Source organism: Panthera pardus, unplaced genomic scaffold (assembly GCF_024362965.1).
Source record: "Panthera pardus isolate Hobbes unplaced genomic scaffold, ASM2436296v1 HiC_scaffold_15, whole genome shotgun sequence".
Lineage (NCBI taxonomy): Eukaryota > Metazoa > Chordata > Mammalia > Carnivora > Felidae > Panthera > Panthera pardus.
In genome coordinates, this window is record NW_026526710.1 from 2,442,263 (window position 1) to 2,468,040 (window position 25,778).

Below are 25,778 nucleotides of genomic sequence, written 5' to 3' on the forward strand. Positions count from 1 at the left end.
GGACATCAGCAAGCGCGAGGATGGGCAAGGGGCGTGGTTTGTGGACGGGCGGGGTCGCCGGAAGCCACACCCCTCTGGAAAAAAAATTGGTCTGGTGACTAGCAAGGACCACTACGGGGAGAAAAGGATTCCAGGTCATTCACACGCGCTGTCACCAGCCGGAACAGGATGATCTCTTTCTAGGTGACTCATTTGCTTTCTACATTCATTCAACAGACATCTATTGAGCGCCTACCACGTGGTTGTGCTAGAGCACTGTACAAGGCTATCTTCAGTTCAGCTCTTCACATCTACCCAGCCCTGAGCTTTTTGCAAAACACCTTCAAACTTTATCCTCCATTTTAAAAAAAGATTTTATTTTGGGGGTGCCTGGGTGGCTCAATCGGTTTAGCGTCTGACTCTTGATTTCGGTTCAGGGCATGATCTCACTGAGTTCAAGCCCCACGTGGGGCTCTGCAATGACAGCATGGAACCTGCTTGGGAATCTCTCCCTCCCTCTGCCCCTCCCCCGGTGGTGCACATGCGCTCTCTGTCTCAAAAGAAGCTTTTTAAATTTTTTTTTTTTTTTTTTTTTTTTGAGACAGAGAAGGACAGAGCATAAGCAGGGGAGGGGCAGAGAGAGAGGGAGACACAGAATTTGAAGCAGGTTCCAGGCTCTGAGCTGTCAGCACAAAGCCCAGTGGCGGGGCTCAAACTCACAGACTGTGAGATCATGACCTGAGCTGAAGTCGGTCGCCCAACCGACTGAGCCACCTAGGCGCCCCCTCTCAAAATAAACTTAAAAAAAAAAAAAAAAGGAAAAAAGATTTTATTTTTAAGTAATCTCTACACCCAATGTAGGTCTCAAATTTGCCACCCCGAGATCAAGAGTTGCACACTCCACCAGCTGAGCCAGCCAACTGCCCCCCACCTTATCCCACATTTTACAAACCCTACAAGCTTAGGTTCACATCTGGTTCTTGCCACTCACTGTAATGTGCATGACCTTAGGTAAATTACTTCACTGCTCTGAGGCTGTTTGCTCATCTCTAAAATGGTTGCATAGTGACAGTAATATATCTCAGAGAGCTGCCATTTGCCAACAAATATTTATTAAATGTCATCTATATGTCATATACTGTCCCAGGAGCTAGAAAAGTAAAGAATTGAGTTACAACTCAGTACCTCTTACATATTAAGGCCTCTATTGGGGTGCATGGGTGGCTCAGTCAGTTAAGCCTCTGACTTCAGCTCAGATCATGATCTCACAGCTTGTGAGTTTGAGCCCCCCGTTGGGCTCTGTGCTGGCAGCTCAAAGCCTGGAGCCTGCTTCCAATTCTGTGTTTCCCTCTCTCCCTCTGCCCCTCCCCCACTCATGCGCGCGCTCTCTGTCTCTCAAAAATAAATACACATTTTTTAAAGAATTTTAAAAAGGCCTCTATAAACTTTGATAAAAATAGTGATGATAATAATAATTTATCAAATACAATGTGCCAGACACTGTTCTAAGTGCTTTACATGCATCAATTCAACAACCTTGTGAAACCTGGGTCATTATTGTCCTCATTTGACAGCTGAGAAAACCCTTTCAATAACCAACTTGTCCAAACAGCAGAATAAACTTCCAAATTTTCAACGTGGCTTAACCAAATGATAAAACTTAACATCTAAACATGTGCCCCCTAATATCTTGCCCTCAAAAGGCCATACCATTACTTATGTAGCATTCAAACATTTTCCCCTGAATCTAATCCTGGCAAATAAACACAAATCCAAATTAAAGAACATCCTTCAAAACAAGTGGCCTGAACTCTTCAAAAAAGGTCAATGTTGTGAAATACACATACACAAGCTAAGCAATCTTGGAGCTTAAACAGACACAATAATTAAATTCAATGTGTGATCCTGGATTGGATCCCAGTTCTCTTAAAAAAAAAAAAAAAACACTATAAAGGGCATTCTTGCAACAATTAGAGAAGTTGAAATATGGATAGTATAGTATCGATGTGAAATTTCCTGATTTTGGTACTAGTATAGTACTGTGGTTACATAAGACAATGTCCTTAGAAATTGTACCCCGTGGTATTTAGGAGCAAGAGAGGCAATTTACTTTCAAGTTGTTCACAAAAAAAGTACAAACATATATTTGTAGACAAGAGAATGGTAAGGTAAATGTGATAAAGTAAATAATTGGTGATTCTGAGTAAAACACATACTAACACTCTTCTTACCATCTTTGCAACTTTTCTGTAAGTTTGAAATTCTTTCAAAATAAAAAGTTACAAAAATAATCTTTATAGAGAAAAAAGTAGGATTGATTGCATTCGGACTCCTTTATTTTGTTCAATTATCTTCTTTAAATAAACTAACATTTCGGGGCACCTGGGTGGCTCAATCGGTTAAGTGTCCGACTTCAGCTCAGGTCAGGATCTCGTGGTTCGTGAGTTTGAGCCCACGTGGGGCTCTGTGCTGACAGCTCGGAGCCTGGAGCCTGCTTCGGATTCTGTGTCTCCCTCTCTCTTTGTCCCTCCCCTGCTCATGTTCTGTCTCTCTCTCCTTCAAAAATAAACATTTAAATAAATAAATAAGTAAACTAACATTTCTAACCCTGACCCCTCCCACCAAAAAAAAAAAAAGAAAGAAAGAAAGAAAAGAAAGAAAAAAAAAAAAAGAAAGGAAGGAAGGAAGAAAAGGAAAGGAAGAAAAGAGAGACCTGATAACTAAATACAATGCACAATCTCCAATTGGATATGAGATTTTTTTTTTTAAATAATAAGCAGCAGCTTTAAAAGATATTATTGGGAAAACTTGAAAATTTTAATATGAACTTTATATTAGATTATAATATTGCATCAATGTTCTATTTCTCTTGTTAAAATACTGGTGTTCTAGGGGCACCTGGGTGGCTCAGTTGGTTAAGCGTCTTGAGTTCATCTCAGGTCATGATCTCCCAGTTTATGGGTTTGAGCCCTGTGTTGGGCTCTGTGCTGATGGCTCAGAGCCTGGAGCCTGCTTCAGATTCTGTGTCTCCCTCTCTCTCTGTGCCCTTCTCCCACTGCTGCTCTGTCTCTGTCAAAAATGAAAAAAAAATTTTTTTTTAAATTTTTAAAGGGGCACCTGGGTGGCTCAGTCGGTTAAGCATCTGACTTCGGCTCAGGTCATGATTTCTTTCTTTTTTTTTTTTTAATTTTTTTTTTTTAACGTTTATTTATTTTTGAGACAGAGAGAGACAGAGCATGAACGGGGGAGGGGCAGAGAGAGAGGGAGACACAGAATCTGAAACAGGCTCCATGCTCTGAGCTGTCAGCACAGAGCCCGAAGCAGGGCTCGAACTCACGAACCATGAGATCGTGACCTGAGCCGAAGTTGGCCGCTTAACCGACTGAGCCACCCAGGCGCCCTGACAGGTCATGATTTCATGGTTTGAGCCCCGCATCAAGCTCTGTGCTGACAGCTCAGAGCCTGGAAGCTGATTCAGATTCTGTCTCCCTCTCTCTTTGCCCCTCCCTCCTTTGCTCTCTTTCTCAAATACTAAACATTAAAAAATTTTTTTTAATTTTTTTACAGGTATTGGTATTCTAATTATCTAAGAGAATCCTCTTATTCAAGGAGGTGAGTGCTGAAGTATTTAGAGATATGGTATCATAATTTCTACAACTAACTTGTAAGTGGTTTAGAAAAAAAGCTGTACATAAACACGCCTAAATATTAAAGGCATGGGGGGGGGCGTTGGAGAATAGAGAGGGAGAGAGAGGTTAAGGGAAAGGCAAAATGTAACAACAGGTAAGTGAAGGATATACGGATGTTGGCAGAAACTATCTTGGAATTCCTGAGGTTTGAAATTTTTCCAAATAAAAAGGGCAGAGTGGAGATTTCTACCCATGCCTCTTGTGCAGCCTGTGTGGGAAGATTTCCACTCATCTGAAACCAGAGCTATTTTTTTGTTGTTGTTGAAACCAGAGCTATTGTTTAAGTCACTGTATGATGATATTGTCCATATTATCATTATAATAAACCTAGATCCAGTACCTTCTACTGCCTTCATAGCTCTCAAATCCATCCGTTAACTCCTCCTTCACCCACATCCCAATACCCCAATCTTTTTCCGGATCACAGCGGCCTCTGACCTGCTCTCAGCTTCTAGGTTGCCCCTTCCATCCATTCTCCACGTAACAGCCAGAAGAACCCTACCCTAAGAATAACACTGTCATTCAGCTGCTTAAAAGCTTTCAATGGCTTTCCAGTGCTCTTCTCTCGGCTTTCATGACCCTTCTAACCCCTGTTTGCCTTTGGATACACACACACACGCGCGCACACACACACACACACACACACCCCACTTATTTTCCAGCCACACTGAACATCTAGCAGTTTCTGACACATTCATTGCTCAGTCTCTCTCAGCACTGGGTCTTAGCACCCTCCTCTGGAACACCATGTCAGGCCAGGCTGATTCTAGCTCCTTCTTCAAGATCCAACTCAGACACTACCTCCCTTGGATATCCTTCTGTGACCCACCCCAAAGCTAGGGGTGATGTTTACTGTACTTTCCACATGTATTATAAATGCATATTTACCTGTGTGTCCCATGCACTAAGGATTCTTAGAGGATGTGGGCTGAAGCTTGTTTATCTTCAAATGTTTGTAAGTGAGTGTTTAATAGAGGATGCAAAGGAGACAGGCTGAGAGAACAGTCTGCTTCTCCCCCATTCCTGTCGTTCTGGTTCTTCTTACCTGCGGTGGCCTCGGACAGCCAGCAGATCCTTTGTTTTAGAAAGCTGCCACGATCTAGGAGAACCTAAACCGGTTACCTCTTTTTATTCCACAACAAGAAGGAAGCCAAGAGATAAGGAATGGGGAAACAGAGGCAGGAAGCTAGAGCCACACCAGGAAGACATGGTCAGACATACTTCATATGGCCTGGCTGCAAATTTTCCTTGTTTTCCCTCCTGCCCCCAGGAGTCAGACCTACTGGCAAGACAATTACCTTTAGTCCTGTGGCTATAAACCAAGGGGCTGGCCTCCAAGACCCAAATAGTGTGAGTTGGTTTACTAAGTGTTTGAGAGAGAGAGAGAGAGAGAGAGAGAGAGAGAGAATATATATATATATATATATATATATATATACATTCCACACGTAGTGTAATCTCCACACATAATGTGGGACTTGAACTCACAACTCCAAGATCAAGAGCCACGTACACTATTGACTGGGCCAGCCAGACACCCCGGTACACTAAGAGTTGTAAAGAATTTTATTTTATTTTATTTTTTAAAGTTTATTTATTTGGAAAGAGATAGAGAGAGAGTAAGCGGTCGAGGGGCAGAGATGGGGGGGGGTGGAGTGGGGTTGGACAGAGGATCTGATCCCAAGCGGGCTCTGTGCTGACAGCAGAGAGATAGGGGGCTCGAACTCACAAACCGTGAGATCATGACCTGAGCCAGAAACCAAGAGTCGGACACTGAGAATTTTTTTTTTTTAATTTTTTTTTCAACGTTTATTTATTTTTGAGACAAAGAGAGACAGAGCATGAACAGGGGAGGGGCAGAGACAGAGGGAGACACAGAATCTGAAACAGGCTGCAGGCTCTGAGCGGTCAGCACAGAGCCCGACGCAGGGCTCGAACTCACGGGCTGTGAGATCATGACCTGAGCCGAAGTCCCGAAGTCACATGCTTAACTGACCAAGCCACCCAGGCGCCCCCGGACACTGAGAATTTTAAGTTAGTTACTGGAACAGCTGCCATACTCAGAAGGCTATTTAAGAGGCATTTAATGGAAGGCCTACTTACAGAGTCACGGACAAACTTAAGGGAGCAAATAAGGGATAATGAAACTCTCTGGGACCAGCAACACGGGGTCAGTTACCACCCCAGACCCGAAGGGGCAAGGAGAGGGAACAGTTTCCAAAGCTAGAGAGGGTGTAGCCACCCAGCGGGAGTGTGGTGGTCAGCAGAACACAGCTGCACTAGAACATCTAGGGTACATACGTCTCCTCTCCCTCCTGCTGCCTCCTGCAGGAGCCTCTGGGAAGCTGAGGACAGAGGGGTTAGGGATAAAGAGTTAGGGAGGGAAGAGACTTAGAGGGGCAAAGGAATATCCAGCACAGTTGCCAATATTTAAACATTTGGGAAAGAAAGATGCAGAGCCCCACATAGTGTATGATCCTAGTTTTACACAACAAAGTCAACTCTCCCATATATGTATATATAATTGCTTGTGATTGCATGAGAAGGGAGAAAGGTGTGGGATTATACATGTGAGAGTGTTAGGATTTAGTACCTGGACAGGGTGTGGGGCAGGGGAGAAGACAATAGAAAAAATAGGATATTTATTAATATGAATTCAGAGTCATTTAACAAAGAAAATAATTGCTAAAGAAACTGCACATTCAAGTAAGATAGATCATTGTAGATGCTGTTTCTAATGACAAGATTTTGTTTGTTTCTAAGGGTTGGGTAAAGTAATTATGATACAGCCTTTCAGTGAAACACACACACACACACACACACACACAATGAACATAGGTGTTTACAATCATGAAAAGTGTTTACAAAGCATATATTTAAAAAATCGTTACAGGGGCGCCTGGGTGGTTCAGTCGGTTGAGCTTCTGACTTCGGCTCAGGTCATGATCTCACCGTCTGTGAGTTCAAGCCCCATGTCGGGTTCTTTGCTGACAGCTCGGAGCCTGGAACCTGCTTCCGATTCTGTGTCTTCCTCTCTCTCTGACCTTCCCCCGTTCATGCTCTGTCTCTCTCTGTCTCAAAAATAAATAAACATTTAAAAAATTGAAAATAAATAAATAAATATAAAAAAATAAAAATTGTTACAGGAAAGCATATCTATACTCATATCCACACCTATCTGTATCTATGTATATTTCAGTGGTTGTGTCTAAATCAGTCATGGTGGTTGTTTATAGTCTATAGATGAAGGAGGATAACTGGTGGGTCTGTCTTCTGTATTTCTTTCTCTCTCTCTTTTTTTTTCTTAGAGAGAGAGAGAACGAGTGGAGAGAGTGGAAGAGGGGCAGAGGGAGAAAGAGAAGGAATCTCAAGTAGGCTCCATGCTCAGCATGGAGCTCAACACAGGGCTCGATCCCACAACCCTGGATCATGACCTGAGCCAAAATCAAGAGTTGGATGCTGAACTGACTGAGCCACCCAGGCGCCCCTTTCTTTACTTTTAATTAGATGTATTTTCTCCTTTTTTCCCTAAATTAACTTGCATTAATTCTGTTATAAAGAATAAAATAAGCAGTGCCTGGGTGGCTCAGTCAGTTAAGCGTCTGACTTCAGCTCAGGTCATGATCTCACCGTTCATGAGTTCAAGCTCAGCATCAGGCTCTGTGCTGACAGCTCAGAGCCTGGAGCCTGCTTTGGATTCTGTGCCTCCCTTTCTCTCTGCCCCACCTCTCTCTCTCTCTCTAAAATAAACATTAAAATTTTTTTTTAAGAATAAAATAAAACACACCTCTGAGCCGGTTAAACATGTATTCAGTTTGTGAAAATTCAGAGAGCTTTATACTTTTTCACTTTTCCATGTATATTAGTCTTCAATAAAAATACTACTTTTCAGTATCAAAACAATGCACAAAATCAAAAAGAAAATTCGAGAACCACCACAATGTTTTAATTGAGGTGAGAGTCACATAACATAAAATTTTGAAGCTGAACAGTTCAGTGGTATTTAGAACATTTAGGATGTTGTGTAACCACTCCCTAACAGAATACTAGATGCAGAATCACGCCTATCCCTGTAGGTATTAGAGACTCATAACACCTCTTCCTACCATTCAGAAATGGGAAAAGAGGGTTCAAAGAGGTTAAGCAACAACTCGTAAGCCAAAGCTAACTCACCCATTGCCCCTGTGAAGAATGAGAGTCAATAGTCTGAACTGAAGGGTGGGCCATGTTCAAAAGCTTGGGGACTTTGGATGATGACGACACAGGTTCAGTACGGAAGGGACCAATGGTTGACCTTGAGTAATCGGGCCCTCCGATTATGCAATGATCAAGCTACTGACGTGATGGCGGTTTCACCTGAGAGGAAAGAGAAACCCCCCCTTTGACGTGCCCTTGGCCTCAATCCCATACATAGCAGATGCTCCCTGTGCAGGCCAAGGCTCTCTTTGCCACTCCCCAGTCGTGACCTCTGGCAATCAGAGCAGTGGAGGAACTCCTACAGGCTCAGGAAACCCATTTGTGGACCCTTCAGGAAGTTTGCAAACCATTTTTTTTTAAACACCAGCATCACTTAAATTGTACTAAAAAGTAAATTTTAAAACTGCAAACATTTAGGGGCGCCTGGGTGGCTCATTCGGTTAAGCGTACGACTTCGGCTCAGGTCATGATCTCACGGTTCATGGGTTCAAGCCCCGCGTCGGGCTCTGTGCTGACAGCTTGGACCCTGGAGCCTGTTTCGGATTCTGTGTCTCTCTCTCTCTCTCTCTGCTCCTCCCCTGTTCACGCTCTGTCTCAAAAATAAATAAACATTAAAAAAAAAATTTTTTTAAACTGCAAACATTTAAATAATAAACTTACAACTAAAGCTGCATTTAAAACAAAGGTAACAAATGCTCAGTTGTCACTACTTCCTAAATCTTTTACTGTGTTTTAGTTTTACCTGTGCTTTTGAGGCTCTTTCTATTACAGCTGTGTGATGTGTTGTTGCACCTGCCCATTCTCAATTCCAGGTGTCTGTGACCTCACACTGGTAGTTTGAAATTGGCCACAGGGCGTATATATGCCACAGAATTCAGCAACTGCTACAAATTAGGACTTGCTTTATTGTTTTATTGATTGGCAGGGCAGGAGTGAACAATCTACAGCCCCTGGTCCAAATCTGGACCACTGTTTTTTTTTTTTTTCCCCCTCACTGCCTGTTTTTGTAATAAAGTTTCATTGGCACACAGTGGTACCAATTCATTTACAAACCATCTATGGCTGCTTTCACGTACAACAGGAGAGTTAAATAGCTACGGCAGAGGCCATATGGCCTGCAAAGCCTGAAATATATACTATCTAGCTGTTTACAGAAAATGCTTGCCAGGACCTACTCTAGACTTTTAAAAGAGCAAAAGAGGGGCGCCTGGGTGGCTCAGTCGGTTAAGCGTCGAGCTTCGGCTCAGGTCATGATCTCAGGGTCCATGAGTTCGAGCCCCGCATCGGGCTCTGTGCTGACAGCTCAGAGCCTGGAGCCTGTTTCAGATTCTGTGTCTCCCTCTTTCTCTGAACCTCCCCTGTTCATGCTCTCTCTCTCTCTCTGTCTCAAAAAGAAATAAATGTTAAAAAAAATTTTAAAAAAAAGAGCAAAAGAGTATTGCATATTTGAAAGTTGCTAAATGAGTAGATCATAAAAGTCCTCATCACAAGAAAGAAAATTATTTTTTTAATTTTTTAAAGTTTATTTATTTATTTTGAGAGAGAGACGGAGGGAAAGAGAGAATCCCAAGCAGGCTCTGCACTGTCAGATGTGGGGCCCAGATGTGAGGCCTGAGCTGAAATCAAGAGCTAAATGCCCAACCAACTAACTGAGCCACCCAGGTGCCCCAAGAAAGAAAATTCTGTTAACTATCTATATATGGTACAGATGTTAACTTGACTTATTGTGGTGATCATTTTACATTGTATACACATATTGAGTTCGTTACATTGTACACCTGAAACTAATATAATGTTATTTGTCAATTATACCTCAATAAAAAGAATTTTTTATTGTTATTAAAAAAATGTTTTAATGTTTATTTTTGAGAGAGAGAAAGACTGAGCAGGGGAGGGGCAGAAAGAGAGAGAGAGACACAGAATCCTAGGCAGGCTCCAGGATCTGAGCTGTCAGCACAGAGCCCGATGCAGGGCTCGAACCCACAAACCGTAAGATCACGACCTGAGCCGAAGTCAGACACTTTGACTGAGCCACTCAGGTGCCCCAATAAAAACAAATTTTTCTTTTCTTTTTTTTTTTAAGATTTTTTTTTAATGTTTATTTTATTTTTGAGACAGAGACAGAGAGAGTGTGTGCAGGCTGGGGAGGGGCAGAGAGAGGAAGACAGAGGATCTGAAGTGGGCTCCACAATGGCAGCACAGAGTCTGATGCGGGGCTTGAACTCATGAACCGTGAAATCATGACCTGAGCCGAAGTCAGATGCTTAACCAACTGAGCCACCCAGGTGCCCCAAAATTTTTTGAAAGAAATCTCTGCTCCCAATGTGGGATTCAAACTCATGCCCCCGAGACCGAGAGTGGCATGCTCTACCCACTGAGCCAGCCAGAAGTCCCCTGGTTTGGCATTTTCTTTCTTTCTTTCTTTCTTTCTTTCAATTTCTTTAAGGTTTATTTATTCTCGAGACAGAGACAGAGTTCGAGCAGGGGAGGGGCAGAGAGAGAGGGAGACACAGAATCCGAAGCAGGCTCCAGGCTCTGAGCTGTCAGCACAGAGCCTGATGAGGGGCTCGAACCCACGAACTGTGAGATCGTGTCCTGAGCTGAAGTCAGACACTCAACCGACTGAGCTACCCAGGCGCCCCTTGGCATTTTCTAACCGAAGCAGACAAGTGATTTGTGCCAGTCTTCATCTTCCTGAGTCTTGGTTTCCTTATCTGTAACACAGAAGAAATAACACTGAGAGGACAAGACAGGTACAATGCCCGGAAGCGCACACGAGGCGCGGTAGAGGGGCAGGTACAGTGAGGGCGTCACGGGATGGGTTCTCCAAAAGCAGAGGCTGAGACAGAGCTTGGGGTGCAAGAAGTTTTTAGGGCTCCACCTTGCTGAAAGGAGGGGGGAAACGAGATTGAGAAGAAGGAGTGGTCGGTGGGGGAGGAGGCCACAAGGCCTTGGCCAACCCCACCGGGGGCTCCGGAGACAGACTTACCCATCGGTTTTCCCCATTGGGCTGAAATGACCTGACCTTTCAACCCCTACTGTGCTCAGTCGCAGCCGCTTTGGGAAAAGTCTCTGCAGCAGCAGATCCTGTGGGAGCGTCCAGCCTGCCAGCGTCCCTGCACCTGGGCAGCAATTACTGCCTCGAAGGCAGATGGGGCAGCAGCTCGTTGTCCCTACCACAGGGGTGCACTGTCTTTAAAGCATTTAAAAATAATATGGGGCACCTGCATGGCTCAGTTGGTTAAGCATCCGACTTCAGCTCAGGTCACCATCTCACGGCTCATGGGTTCGAGCCCCAGGTCGGGCTCTGGGCTGACAGCTCAGGGCCTGGAGCCTGCTTCAGATTCTGTGTCTCCCTCTCTCTCTGCCCCCCTCTCACTCGCTTGTGCACATGCGCACTCTCTCTCTCTCTCTCAAAAATAAGTAAACATGAAAATAATTCTTAAAAAGAATTTAAAAAAATAATAAAAACTGCTGAAGTCCGTCAACGTTATTTTATCATTTTGTGCCAGCAACTTGAAACAACATCAATGCCAGTTGCTATAGCAGACAAGCCCCGCCCCCCTCCACCACCACCTTGGCGCCTGACGTTGGATAAGTGCTCCTGGACAGCGTTGTTGCTGCTATGATTACGATTGTTCTCCTAGTGTGCCAGAATCAATGGTTGTAAAGGCCAGAAGCCCATCTCAAACTAGCTGAAGCAGAAGAGGGAGAATTCGGGCTCACCCAGAAGCATGGCTGGAACAAGATGCTCAGATAGTAGGAATCTGTTTCTTTCCCGTCCCTGCTTTCCCTGTGCTGGCTTCATACACAGGCACATTTACCCCACATGGAAGCAGACGTGGCCAGTAAAGCACCGTGCGTTCAGCTGAACAAATACAGAGCTCAGAGAGACGCTCTTTCTCAAGCAAAAGTCCCAGGGCAAACCCACATTGGCTGGCTCTGGGCCAGGCTCCCATCCCTGAAGCAATCACAGGGTTTTCTCACTGGCTGGTCCCGGCTCGCCTGCCCTTAAAACCACGTGGACAGGGAGGGGAAGGGATGGTTTCGAAAAGGAAAAGAGATGCTGTGACAACAGGGTAGGAGTGGATGCTGGCAGCAAATATTCAGGACATTCCTCTGTGCTCCCAGCAAATATCCAGGACATTCCTTAGTGCTCCCAGAGCCAAGCCAGGAGGACATCCTTCAGAACACATCAGAGGCAGGGCACTCATTGCTTGCACAGTTTGAAACACTGAGACTCTGAGAGGAGCTGGGAGTAGCCCAAGTTCACAGTCTCCAGAGCCCAGGGATCCTGTATCCCAGGCCAACAATTCTCTTGACCCTCCAGGCCATCACTGATGCCTGGTGATATGGCTGCCTGTCCCCTCAAAGCTCAGGCCTGTGGGCTCTGTGCCGGGAGAGATACAGAATAGCCACGCCCCACTGGCCCCGCCCCACTGCACTACCCTGATAACAGCCCAGCCCCCTGGCCAGCCCACCCCTTCTCCCTAACTTCGGTGTGCCCTTGTGGGGAAGGCTGTGGGGCGCAGGGCAGGGTGGGGGAAATTCTATCCCTGGGCTGGTGCCTTTGAATCCTCATTCCTTCTTTTTGGGGCTCTGTAGCTGTAGATTCTAGGAAGCAGAACACAAGACTGTTTGGCTGTTTTTAGGTCCAATTCTAAAATGTAACTAAAGCCTTTGGTTTATTTATGTTCTCTGAATATAATGAAGAATCACAAATAGGCCACTGGGCCACTCCAGTCCCAGCACAGCACCTATGAACAGCTGGGTTTTCTGCTCAGCTCTCTTTCCTACGACCTTGAAGGGAGGAGCCTTTAAAGTCATGATGATGTTGCACTTATAAAACTCTGAACAGCCCCCCACTGCCTCAGAGATAAAACCCAAGTACCATAACCCAATATTCGAGAACCTCCCACATTCCTTATAACAATCGACATAATTGGTGACCATTAACTGAGTCTTACTAAGGGCCAGACTTCAAGCAAAGCATCCTACCTTCATTAGATCAGATGATCCTCAGACGACCCTATGAAGGAGGTGCTATGATAATTCCCCATTTACAGAAGAGGAAACTGTAGAGTCTGCTTTTAGGGAACAGGCTTAAGCAATGGAAACTTGACCAAGGCGTGGGGCGCCTGGGTGTCTCAGTTGGTTAAGCGTCCGACTTTGGCTCAGGTCATGATCTCACGGTTCGTGGGTTCGAGCCCCGTGTTGGACTCTGTGCTGACAGCTCAGAGCCTAGAGCCTGCTTTGGATTCTGTGACTCCTTCTCTCTCTGATCCCGCTCATGCTCTGTCTCTGTCAAAAAAATAAATAAATAAAAGTTAAGAAGCTTGAGCAAAGCAGTGACCACCTGGCTGAATGCAAGCGGGCTCATTAAGCAACCCCCCTTTGAAATAGCCATAGGCCTTAATTAACCAATAGGCTACTTACAAACAGCCCGTTACCAAAAAAAGGAAAATTCTGTTCGTTCCCATACCTCCTCAACCACCCTATGCGTGTGGCCCCTCACCACCACTTTGTGGCAGGCAGTCTGTGCTTTGCTGTCCTGCCCGCTGCCCCCTTGCAATGTATTCACTAATCTTCTGTGTTCTGCCCTGGGTGAGTTCTTGCACTGCCACGATCGCTGCCCCCACCCCGGGACGCCCCACATTTGGTGGCCCATATGGGGAACCTCTGCTGGCCTGGGACTCTCCCTGGATTGTCGGGGAATTTCTCAGGACTTTCCCTTGGTGGACAGACTCTAGTTATTTCTTGGGGAACTGATGACCTCCAGTTCCGGTTAGTCCTCAGCAAGGATCCAGAGCCCCGCAGGGAACCTGCTAGATGGCCCTTGCCTGAAAGGGTGAGGAATTTACCCTCTTGCCCATCAGAGGGATCCTCTCCTCCCTCTCCTTTCTCTTTTTGGCCCTTTGGTGGCCTAACCTTGGTGTTGCTCGGACAGCTGAAGGTCTCTGGCCAGGGTGGCTGCCCAGTGTGGTCTGAAGGTCTGAGGGCGAACAGGTCAGACTGTCCGCTCCTGTGAGGGCGAAGGACCCCTTCCTCTCCTTTCCCATTCCCTCTGCAGCTCATCCAGGGTAAATCTGCATGATACAGACTCAGTTGGGACCCATTACTGACGCTGGCTGACTGTCAGCTGCCTAGCTTCTTTTAGGAACCCCCTCCTTTTCCTTTGTTTCCGAGGAAACAGCCACCATCTTGATCTATAGGCAAAACACATTCCCATGCATCTGAGTGGTGACCCCCCCCCCACCTCCTTCTTCTGACCTGGTTTGGTCACCCGCTGTCTGGCTTTCCTGTCGTAGGGGATGCCCCAATAGGGATTGCTAGTGCCATTTGCCATGACCCTCTCCTTGGGGTGGGGGGGGGGGGGGGGAGGGACATCCCAGTAGACTCAGTCACCCCATATAAGGTCTGGCCCTTTTTTAGACCAGCGATGATGTGGGGCCGCGAGTAAATGCTCAAGGAGGAATTCTTGAGATGTTTTCGGTGCAAAAAGGTCCTTTTATTATAGCATGGGGACAGGACCCATGGGTAGAAAGAGCTGCCCTGGGATTATGAGGAGTGACTGATGACAGACTTTTTAGTGAGTGGGGGTTAGGGATAGTGTAAATCTCTAAGGAATCTGTGCATGTTAAAAGCAAGGTCCCCAGGTTCTTGGAGGGCTGCTATTGTTAAAATAAAGTTGCTTTAATTGTTTAGTAAAACATTAGTCACGAAACCCTTCAAATGTATATCAGTGGGCCATACTGTTTGAAAGGCGATTGCTAAAGTATATCTTGGTGTGGAGGGGTTACCATTATCGGAAGAAAGTAACACTAACCAGAGCAAACATTAAAGAAGTCCTTGAGGGAGCTGTAGGAGTGTTACAATCCGTATGCCTCAGGAATCCTGTTTAGAGACGAGGAGCTACAGTAAAGTTCTTTTTCTCTGATCGGGTGGGGCGCTTTGACTAAAATCAAGACCACTAGTCAAAGCTCCATTCCCCTTACTGGGACGCCCCTTTGGAAACCAGCAGCCGGTCTTTATAATCCCCTCTATGCCTCCAGACTCACCCTGGGGCTGTATTTTTTTTTTTTTTTAATGGAACAAACGTGGGGGCGCCTGAGTGGCTCAGTCGGTTGAGCGTCTGACTTTGGCTCAGGTCATGATCTCACAGCTCGTGGGTTTGAGCCCCGCGTCGGGCTCTGTGCTGACAGCTCGGAGCCTGGAGTCTGCTTCAGATTTTGTGTCTCCCTCTCTCTCTGCCCCTAACCCACTCGAATTCTGTCTGTCTCAAAAATAAATAAACATTAAAAAAATAGCAATAATTTAAAAATGGAACAAACATGATCCCCAAGGCCCGAGGAAAAACTTCTCATCTTTTTATGTAATGTTTCCCAGCCTCGGTACAAATTCCCAAATCAAGAGGTATGACCTCTCCATGGAACTCTTTCTTATAATACTATTTTCCGGCTTGACCTCTTTTGCCAGAACTCCAAATGGTCAGAGGTCTCACGGGCAAGCCTTCATGGCACTGTCCCCAAGGTCCCAAGCTCCACAAAAACTGTAGAATCTGTCTTGCTGGGTCTCATGGCCCATCTGACCTTGTGGACATTCTAGATGACTGCTCTTTTGTTCCAGCCCATCGTCTTTCCCTTTCCCCCCGAAGGCCCGGGGGCTCCCTAGATTGAAATTCTGCTTTACCCTCTGCTAAAAAGACAAAGTTTTCTTGCATTGTTGGTCTGCTCTTGATAAGAAAGTGCAAATCAAGAGTCGGATGTTTAACTGACTGAGCCACCTAGGCGTCCCTTTAAAACTTTCTAAGTCTAGGGGCACCTGGGTGGCTCAGTCTGTTGAGTGTCTGACTCTTGATTTTGGCTCAGGTCACGGTCTCACGGTTTGAGCCCCACATCTGGCTCTGCGCTGTGCGTGAGCCTGCTTGGGATTCTTGCCACATACACATGCCCCCGCCGCCCTCAAAAAAACGAATAAGTTTTGAAAAAAAAATTTAAAAAACCCAAAACTTTCTGAAGCTAAAACTGCCCACTTTAGATTTTCCCACAGGTACCTCAGATAAAAATTGACAATGGGGAACAAACTGATTGACTTTTAATGGACATAGGTGGAATATACTCAGTATTAAAGCTAATTTAAGTTTGTTGGTTTAATTACATGTATCTTCAGAGTTATCAGCATTAAATATAAAACTCTTATTCTACCAAGGTTTACTAAAGTCGAATAAGCTCACATTATATCTCTGGCAATTGGTCAGCAAAAGGATGGCTTAAAATGATGGTTACTTTTATAAATAAATAAATAAACTTAAAAAGGGGGGTGACACCTGGCTGGCTCAGTCAGTGGAGCATGTGACCCTTGATCTTGGGGTCGTGAGTTCCAGCCCCATATTGAGGGTCAAGATTACTAAAAATAAATAAACAAATAAACTTTAAAAAATTATGGTCAATTATGTCTGTCTCATAAAGTTCTCAAGGGTAATTCTTAAAATAGCTTTCAAAACCTTCGCTAACCTGAAACTTTAAAGTTTTGCTAAGCTAAATTCTAAATTAAGTTGAATTCATTGGCTAAGTAAGATAAAATACTTCGACATTAATTACTAAACACAAGGTTTACCAGCTTTTGGCTTCTTTGCAGAGAAATTAAAGCTATTTGGGTCTGTTGGAAAACATGGCTTTGTGCCTTACTGAAAGATTATACAATGAAAAACTATGACATGTATTTATAAATTTGCCAACCTAAAGAATCCTGCTGTAATACAGTTCACAATTGGTTACTAGTTTTCCCTAGAGACTAAGGTTTCTAAGAGTTAAAATTCTGCTAAATGTAATTAAGACTGATAGAAATGATAAGGAAAGCAACTCTGTATGTAGGACAGTAGGAGATGTGTAAGAAGAATATAAGAGGTGAGAATATATTTTGTTGAGCGAAAAAGAAAGTAACATTGTCCTAAAGTGAGACTAGCTATTTAGAGAAAAGGCGTAGGACAAAATCTGAATGCAAAAGAAAGCTGTAGGTTTGTGAAGGGAAAGCTTAGAGAAGAATTTTATGTGTGGTCAGGACAGACTAAGCTTGAAACTAATGGATTTTAAAAGTACACCTGGGGGCCGCCTGGGTGGCCCAGTCAGTTAAGCGTCAGACTTTGGCTTAGGTCATGATGTCACAGTTCCTGAGTTCAAGCCCAGTGTTGGGCTCTGTGCTGACAGCTCAGAGCCTGGAGCCTGCTTGGGATTCTGTCCCCCTCTCTCTGCCTCTCCCCCACTCACACTCTGTCTCCCTGTCTCTCTCTCTCTCTCTCAAAAATAAATAAACATATAAATAAATAAAGTACACCTGGTATAAGATTGAAATTCTACCATACTCTGTTAAAAAGACAAAGTTTTCTTGGATTGTTGGTCTGCTCTTGATAAGAAAGTGTAAACAAAGGTGCTTTGTTTTTTTTTTATCTGCCCAGAAAACAAAAGTTTCTGTTTTGTCTTTATCAGGTCTTTGACTAAAGTTAAAACTTCTCAAAATTTATAATGATCTGTAATCCTATTTAGATAGGTGTTTTAAAACTTTCTAAGGTTTCTAACAAACGTCCCTGAGATTTGAATTGTCAATGAAGCCTTTTTGACTCATTGGGCTTGTTGATTTGGTCTGTTAAATTACTGGGGAAGCACCATCAAACTCATAGTAATTAGCCTTAGGTTGTATTGTATGGGCAAATGCTATAACTGCTTTAGAAATTACATACAGTCCCTAGGGATTTAATATGTTTTGATATAAGGTCATCACTTGACATTCTAATCATTAAAATGCTAGGTGTTGGGGCACCTGGGTGGCTCTGTGCTGACAGCTCGGAGCCTGGAGCCTGCTTCGATTCTGTGTCTCCCTCTCTCTCTGCCCCTCCCCCCCTCGCTCTCTCTCTCTCTCTCTCTCAAATTAAATTTAAAAAAAAACAAAAATTTTAAAAAATAAAATAAAATAAAATGCCAGGTGTCACAGAAATAACTGGATTTCCTTGTCAGCTACATTATAATGAACTTTACTATCAAATCTTTAACCATGTCCATTTCTGAGGGTTTTTTTTTTTTGTCATTTATAGTTACTGTTCCGATGCTCTTGCAAAACGAGTTTTGTCTTCAAGGCGATTCATGAAAAGGACGGGTTTTTTTGTTTTTGTTTTTGTTTTTGACAAATACGGGTAATTGGTATCTTTAAGATCGTAAAACTGAACCGGGTAAGAATTTCCAGAACTAATGGGAAAGCTTCGTTCAAACAGAACAGAAATTAATAATGTAGAACTGAATGAATTAAAGAAGATGACTGTAGTTTTATGACTCTGGTTTGAAACATTGCTGGTTCTCTAATGTTTGCTTTTTCAGATTAAGGAAACTTTCTCTTAAGATATCCATGACTTACAGAAATATGATAAAGTATTCTTTTATGAGCAAATTGAAACATTTAACTTTTCTCCCTACCTGAACCCTCTAAAATTCAGAAAATCTCAGTGAGTATTCTTTCTTCCTTGGCAATTACAATTATTTGCATAAGTTCAACAAGAATCTGTCCTTGTTTTTTTTTTTTTAAGTTTATATATTTATTTTGAGGCGGGGAGGGGTAGAGAGAGAGGAGAGAGAATCCCAAGCCAGCTCCACAGTCAGCACAGAGCCCAACTCATGGCTCGAACCCATGAACCATGAGACCATGCCCTAAGCCGAAATCAAGAGTCGGACACCCAACCAAATGAGCCACCCAGGCACCCCGAGAATCTGTTCTCCTTGTAACAGGACCCATTAGAAACTTTCATTATTTTACCAAGGCTTTGACTGGAACGTCCTATTTGACAGAGACGTGCATAGACTCAGATGGGACCAGACAGCTCTAAGGAACTAAGGTTGACTTTATGGAGCCAATGAAGCTCCTTGGAAATGTTGGCCTGATACCTTGCTTACAGAGTTTCCAGCAGCCTTACTTGGTGAGTAAAGAACATCACTTCCTGGCAGGTGCAGAAACCTCAGGATATTTTGGGGATCCCGAGAAGAGAAATTCACCCGCATCTACAGGTATTGCAGGCATGTCTAATGGCAGGTATTTGGATTGGCTTCTGGCCTCAAGAGGCTATTAAAAGTTCAATCTAGGAGGCACCTGGGTGGCTCCGGTGGCTGGGCATCTGACTCTTGATTTGGCTCAGGTCATGATCTCACAGTTCGTGAGTCAGAGCCCCCGCATCGGGCTCTGTGCTGATAGCGCGGAGCCTGCTTGGAATTATTGCCCTCCTCTCTCTGCCTCTGCCCCTGCCGCTGCTCACGCTCTCTCCCTCTCTCTCAAAATAAATATAAACAAAGAAACATTAAAAAAGAATGAGTTAGTCTTGATTTGACTATCTCTGGAAGGTGAGTTTAGAGAAAAATTATGTTTCAATAACACACCTTCGTGGATGTTAAATTCTAGTTGATTGTCTTTGAATGTTTGTTGTTTGCTTAGCTAGACAACTTGGAAACCAGAGAAATTGCCACAATGGCTCATATGTAGACAATCTCTGTGCTTGTTACTCTGTGGGGATAATAAGCGGACCCCATGGGCATATGATTATTTGAACAGCTGGAAAACAGGATGGACTCAACAATTGTATAACTCAACTATCACCTTGACCAATTCTGTGTGGCTGGGATGACACAGTCATTCCTAAAAGCCAGAACCTACCCTCCTCTACAGGGTCAACTCTGGACTTGTGGAGATCATAGATGGCCCCACTTTCCTTCTGACTGCATAGAGGATGCCCTTGGGACGGCCTTATCCCCCAGAGGAGTCTTCCCCCATTTGCCAGCAATTTCTCATAATTAGGATATTGTTAAGGCTGGATACCAAACAAAGAGGGCTTCCTGATGGTTTTATCTCTTAATGGTATTTGTCCCAGGAGCTGCATCATTGATGTAAAATTGCAAGTAGAGGCTTTACCCAAGCATGTAGCCGCCACCTTTAATCAAGCCCAGCATGCAGTCACCCACAAATTTAAAGGGAGCCCTCCAAAACTCAACGGCCCCTGATATCCCAACTGCAGCTCAAGAAGGAACCTACGGTTTATTAAAATAGAATGTTACAGGGCTACTGGGTGGCCCAGTCTGTTAAGCATCAGACTCTTGATTTCGGCTCAAGTCATGCATGATCTCATGGTTTGTGAGTTCGAGTCCTACATCAGGCTCTGTACTGACAGCATGGAGCCTACTTGGGATTCTCTCTCTCTCTCTCTCTCTCTCTCTGTTCCTCCCCCCCACTGTGCTCTCGCTCTCTCAAAATAATAATAAGCAAACTTAAAAAAAAAAACCCAGAGTGTTATATATATACTCCAGATAACCACAAAAATTACCGAGATGAATACTACCCAAATTGGCATGTTAAAGTCTCCCTCCCACTCCATTCATGATTGGTTAAACTCCTGGACTGGAGGAGGATTTGGGTCAAAAGTCGTTTAATTAGGGCTTTTCTTTTTCATCCTAATAATCATCATCTTATTTTCCAGATCTCTCTCCGCCCGGTGCCGAGATTCCTTCACGGCCACATGTTTGAGCTGACAGATGATCCTTTCCACTCGGGAAAATTCACACGTGCTATCTGCCTTGGATACAGCCGCCTCTGCCTTTCATAATCCCAACATATAAATTCCCAACCGACCAATGTTGATCCATACGTAGGGACATCTCTACACCCCTCGTTCAGCGGGAAGAAGCCGTTGAAGACGAGACTTCCACTCAAATGCCAAGGATTTGTCATTGCCGACCTGTCAGGGTGGGGGGATGATCAGGGCCACTTCTAGGCAACAGGCTTGAGCAGTGGAAACCTGAGTGAGGTAAATTAGCCCACAGCCACCCCCCCCCCCCCAATGAAGTAGGCTCATTAGGCAACTCTTCTTAAAATAGCCACAGGCCTTAACTAACCAACGGGCCATTTACACAGTTACCAAAAAAAAAAAAAAGTTCCCATATGTTCCCATATCTCCTCCTCCCACCCTGTAACTGTGGCCCCACAATACCGCCTGGTGGCAGACAGTCTCTCCTTTGCTGTCCTGCCCGCTGCTCTCTTGCAGTGTATTCAATAAGTCTCCATCTCCTTTGTTCTGACTTGGGTGAATTCTTTCACCACCATGCCAGCCCCACTCCATCGGGACGCCACGGAAACTGAGGTTCAGAGAGAAGTGACTTACCGAAGGTTGCTCAGTGACGGGGCACCCACCTCTGCCTCTCCAGCCCACCAACGGAGCCCCTGCGCATGCCCACAGGTCTCCTAGCTCCCTCCTGGGCCCACCCTGGCCTCCTGCCATGCCTGCCCTTCCCACTCTGCCAGAGGCCAAATGAAGAGGAACTTCTCCAGGTCGTAATGAGTACAACCAGGAGACTGGATTTTTGTTTGTTTATTTGTTTTTCCTGCTGCTTGAAAATGGGCTCAGAGGTCATTCCCAAAGCATTTCCCAAAATATCTGAGTAATGACAGCATGGCTGGATTGTAGGCTTTGGAGAGAGTCAGGCCTGGTTCATTTCTCAGTTCTGTCACTTTTTCGCTGTGCTCAGACACCTCTCTGAGCCTCTGTTTTCTAATCTGTAATGGGGATGTTGATAGCACTTACCTCTGAGGGTTATCTGGGGATTTAATGAGTAAAGAGCACAGTATATAATGTGCTTAGCACGGTGCCTGGCACATAAATCAGTGACCAGAAAATCGGAGTTTTTGTTATTATTATTTTAAGGTGCTCTGCCTTCCCAGGTGACAACTTGGAGACAGATCCCATTCCCTCAGCTAAAGATCTTTTCTTAACTTAAAAACTCAGTCTCAGGGTGCCTGGGTATCTCAAGCAGTTAAGCATCAGACTTCAGTTCAGGTCATGATCTCACAGTTGGCGAGTTCGAGCCCCGTGTCGGGCTCTCTGCTGTCAGCACAGAGCCTGAAAAATAAAATCTTAAAAAAAAAAAAAAAAGAAACAAGTCAGTGTCTCTTCTTCGATACACACAAAATACACAGATGACTAATAAAAAGTAGATAAATTGGGCTTCATCAAAATTACAACTTCTGTGTTGCAAATGACACCACCAAGAAAGTGAAAAGAACCCACAGGATGGGAACAATTATTGCAAATCATATATCTGATAAGGGACTCGATTCTAGAATATAGGAGGAACTCTTATAATTCAATAATTAAAAGGCAAGTAATATAATTTAAAAATAGGCAAAGAGGGGCACTGGTAGCTCAGTCGGTTAAGTGTCTGATTCTTGATTTCAGCTCAGGTCATGATCTCTAGGTTCGTGAGATCGAGCCCTGCTTGGGGCTCTGAGCTGACAACACGGAGCCTGCTAGGGATTCTCTCCCTCTCTCTGCCCTTCCCCCACTCGCCCACACGCCTGCACACACACACACTCTCTCTCTCTAAATAAACTTTAAAAAAATAAAAATAGGCAAAGGATATGCGTAGAGATTTCTCCAAAGAGGATATGCAAATTGGCAATAAGCACATAAAAATCAACATTACTAGTCATTAGGGAAATGCAAATCAAAACCACAATGAAGCATCACTTCAAGGAAAGATGAAATCTCTAGAATCAAAACGGATGGCCAGCAACTGTTAGCGAGGCTGGGGAGGAATTGGAACCCTCCTGCATTTCTGGTGAGAATGCAAACGGCTCAGCCACCGTGGAAAAGAGTTTGGCAGTGCTCTAAATTTTTTAAAAGTGCTTATTTTTGAGAGAGAGAGACAGAGACAGAGAGAGACAGAGACAGAGAGAAAGCACAAGTGGGGGAGAGGCAGAAAAAGAGGGAGACACAGAATCCGAAGCAGGCTCCAGGCTCTGAGCTGTCCGCACGGAGCCCGACGCAGGGCTCGAACTCACGAACCCCAAGATCATGACCTGAGCCGAAGTCGGCTGCTTAACTGACTAAGCCACCCAAGCATCCCTATGTTCTGTCTTGTAACCAAGACTCCCACTTTGATTTGTCAACAAGTGGAGTATAGAGGTTAATGAGAAATGCTAGCAAACCCTGGCGCACCCATTCAAAGAAACTGGAACCCTCCCCAAATCCACATTTTCAGATGCCAGCCAAGGGCCAACCTTATAAGCACGCCTTTCTAGAACTGCTAGGTTTACTCTTTTCTGCGCATGCCCTTTGTCTTGGGCCAAGGCATCTTGAGAACAAAACATGATCAGTAGGACCCCACGCAGCTGGGTGAGACCAGCATACATCACTGAACTTGGTTATGCCATACAGAGATCTTGGACCCAGGTGAAATGAAACCCACGAATCACAAAGGTTTATCTTAGACAAGGGAATGGCTTCTTAACATTTCTGTACGAGCCTTTCTTTACCTGAGCAGAGGCGCAAGGATTCAGCACAGCACAACTGTGGCCAGTAAGTTGAAGCTGCTTTGAACACCTTCCGGGGCACAGGCAATGAATATCATGACGTCCAGGGGACTCACAGAAGTACAGTCCCAGAGGCCAAACCTGCCCGCCCCCCACCTGAAACAGAGTTTACAGTGTCAGGGCCCCCCTAGGAGGGCGTATATTTGTCTGAAAGTCAAGGTATCAGGACTCCCCAGATGGGACCTCCTATCCTAGGGTTCTGGCTGCGGTCCAAATAATTCCCTTGAGTTATTAGCTTAAGAGGGACTACTTGAGGCCATCAGTTCCAAGCCAGAACAGTTCTGAAAAGCCAAGATCAGTGATGCTCTCTCCTCTTATCCCCTGAGCCTCCCAGGTACTGGGATTTTGTTTTTCTCTGTTGTTAAAAAGTCACTATGTCCCATTCAGTAATTAAAACTTTAATTCTTGGGGTGCCTGGGTGGCTCAGTTGGTTAAGGGTCCGACTTCAGCTTAGATCATGACCTCATGGTCTGTGAGTTCAAACCCTGCGTTGGGCTCTATGCTGGTAGCACAGAGCCTACTTTGGATCCTCTCTCTCTCTCTCTCTCTCTCTTCTTTCTTCCTTCTTCTCTCTCTCTCTCTCTGAAAACCAGAGAATCAGACTATCAGTCAGTTCATTTATGGAAACTACAACTAGTGGAAAAGTCAAATGCAACAATCCATAGCCATGAGATGTCTCCCATCTGCCAGGAGTGGGTGGGAGGGTCACGGTCCTTGTGACATGCCCTCGCCCAACCTGCTGCTTTGGGCAGGAATCACAGTTAGGAAGGCAACGAGTCTGCACCAGAAATAGCCGATCAGCAGCTGAGTTTTAACTTGTGCCATCAGAAAGCAAACCCTTCATCGTGGACATCTGCACAACCAGACGGTCCGGCAGCACCCGTAATGTTTTCACAGCGGCCGCTCCGCAGAGGGGTGTCCCAAATCTGGCCAGCTCATCGAGTGGAGTGATTTCACCTGATTTTCATTCCACACAGCTCGTGATGGGGCTGAAATGGCTCGCAGCAGACAACAGCAGGTGTCAGCCCAGAGTGGGAGCCAGGCAACCAGGCTCTGTGAATTCAGGATTCCAAAAGTCAGTGGCAAAAAAATAAAAAAGGTAACTATGTAATCTGATGGATAAGTTCATTAGCTTCATCGTGGTAAACATTTCACAATGTACGCGTATTTCGTATTTTGTACATTGCATAGCAGGAAACCACATTGTAGACCTTAATTATGGGCAATTTTTTCCAGGGAATTTTTATTTGCCAGTTACACTTCAATAAAGCTGAGGGGGAAACGGCACTGGGTTTTCTTTTGCTGCAGCCAAGCCAGACAGTTTTCCTACCTCTTTCTGTCATGTTGGTCTTAGAGCCCAGGTGGGTGACCTCAAAAGTATACACGTCATCTGGAGTATCATCAGCCTCTAACGGTCAGACAGGCAATTTCACAAGAACTCATTAGCAACCTCAAACTGCTTTTTAAAAAAAATTTTTAAATGTTTATTTAAAGAGAGAGAGAGAGACAGATTGCAAATGAGGGAGGGACAGAGAGAGAGGGAGACACAGAATCCGAAGCAGGCTCCAGGCTCTGAGCTGTCTGCACAGAGCCTGATGCAGGGCTCGAACTCACAAACCATGATATCATGACCTGAGCTGAAGTCAGGCATTCAACCACCTGAGCCACTCAGGTGCCCCTGAAACTGCTTTTTATAAACCTCAAAAGTGTATCTCCATTTAGAGATTGCTTCTCTTTTTCAGTTCTCGCTCTGTTTTTTTTTTCCTTAGAATTTCCAAAGGGCGAAAATCATAGTAAGAATCATCAGTTACAGATGATTGTTCTGTTTTCAATACTCGTAAGATTTCAAATTCCAGGCCACCCACATGGCAAAATACAAGAAAGTTGCATCCCAGTGACTTTTATTTTTTTATTTTTTTGCAACTCTCTCTAATTGGGATGATCCTTCTGGCACTTATGAAATTACAGGCATATAACAGTTTACATCAATTTTAACCATACATCCAGATGCAATAGCTGTAAAATACAAAGGCATTTTAAAAGTTCCTTCTCCTTTATTTTCATTGCAAATTTACTTAAACCCCTAGCAGTAAATTCAGTATTTAGGGGGGGGTTGTGGCAGCAGCACCAGCTGGAGCCCCCCCTCCTTTCCTTCCCCCGTGATTTGCCTGAAGCTTTGCTCCAGCTCTGAGAACTGATTTAACTTTTTCCTTCCCGCTTGGACGAGAGAATAATATAAACTTCCAACATTTTTGGTCCAGCCAAAGGCCACCATTGGAAATGTTTGGGCTCTTTCTCCTCCTGCCTTGAGGAGGGAACAAAAACCAAAGACATCACCCCCTGAGATTTCCCCCTCTCATTTTAGCCAGCGCACCCAAAAGAGGCCAAAGGATCCGGCTCCTCAACTCTCCTGGGCTCCTTCTATCACTGTCAGATCCCAGAGGTAATCTGTATTTCTTACAGCAGATTCGGCTGTGGCTCAAACAGCTCTTGCAAAAACCACGGGTAACTGCAGAGCCA

General features: G+C 44.7%; 3 long non-coding RNA genes across 3 annotated transcripts; 1 reads left to right on the forward strand and 2 right to left on the reverse strand.

Annotated features, from left to right (window-relative positions):
- The first annotated feature begins 59 nt into the window (after positions 1-59).
- LOC109277699 (uncharacterized) lies at positions 60-20,482 on the forward strand. Its single transcript, XR_002085286.2, has 3 exons — positions 60-183; positions 3,547-3,591; positions 20,371-20,482. It is a non-coding gene; the product is annotated as an uncharacterized LOC109277699 (long non-coding RNA).
- LOC128776991 (uncharacterized) lies at positions 7,593-20,089 on the reverse strand. The gene is made up of 3 exons (XR_008422106.1): positions 18,823-20,089; positions 12,864-13,166; positions 7,593-8,454 (listed from the first exon to the last, which is right to left on the reverse strand). It is a non-coding gene; the product is annotated as an uncharacterized LOC128776991 (long non-coding RNA).
- LOC109277698 (uncharacterized) lies at positions 20,303-21,088 on the reverse strand. The gene is made up of 2 exons (XR_002085285.2): positions 21,052-21,088; positions 20,303-20,628 (listed from the first exon to the last, which is right to left on the reverse strand). It is a non-coding gene; the product is annotated as an uncharacterized LOC109277698 (long non-coding RNA).
- Between the last annotated feature and the right edge of the window lie 4,690 nt (positions 21,089-25,778).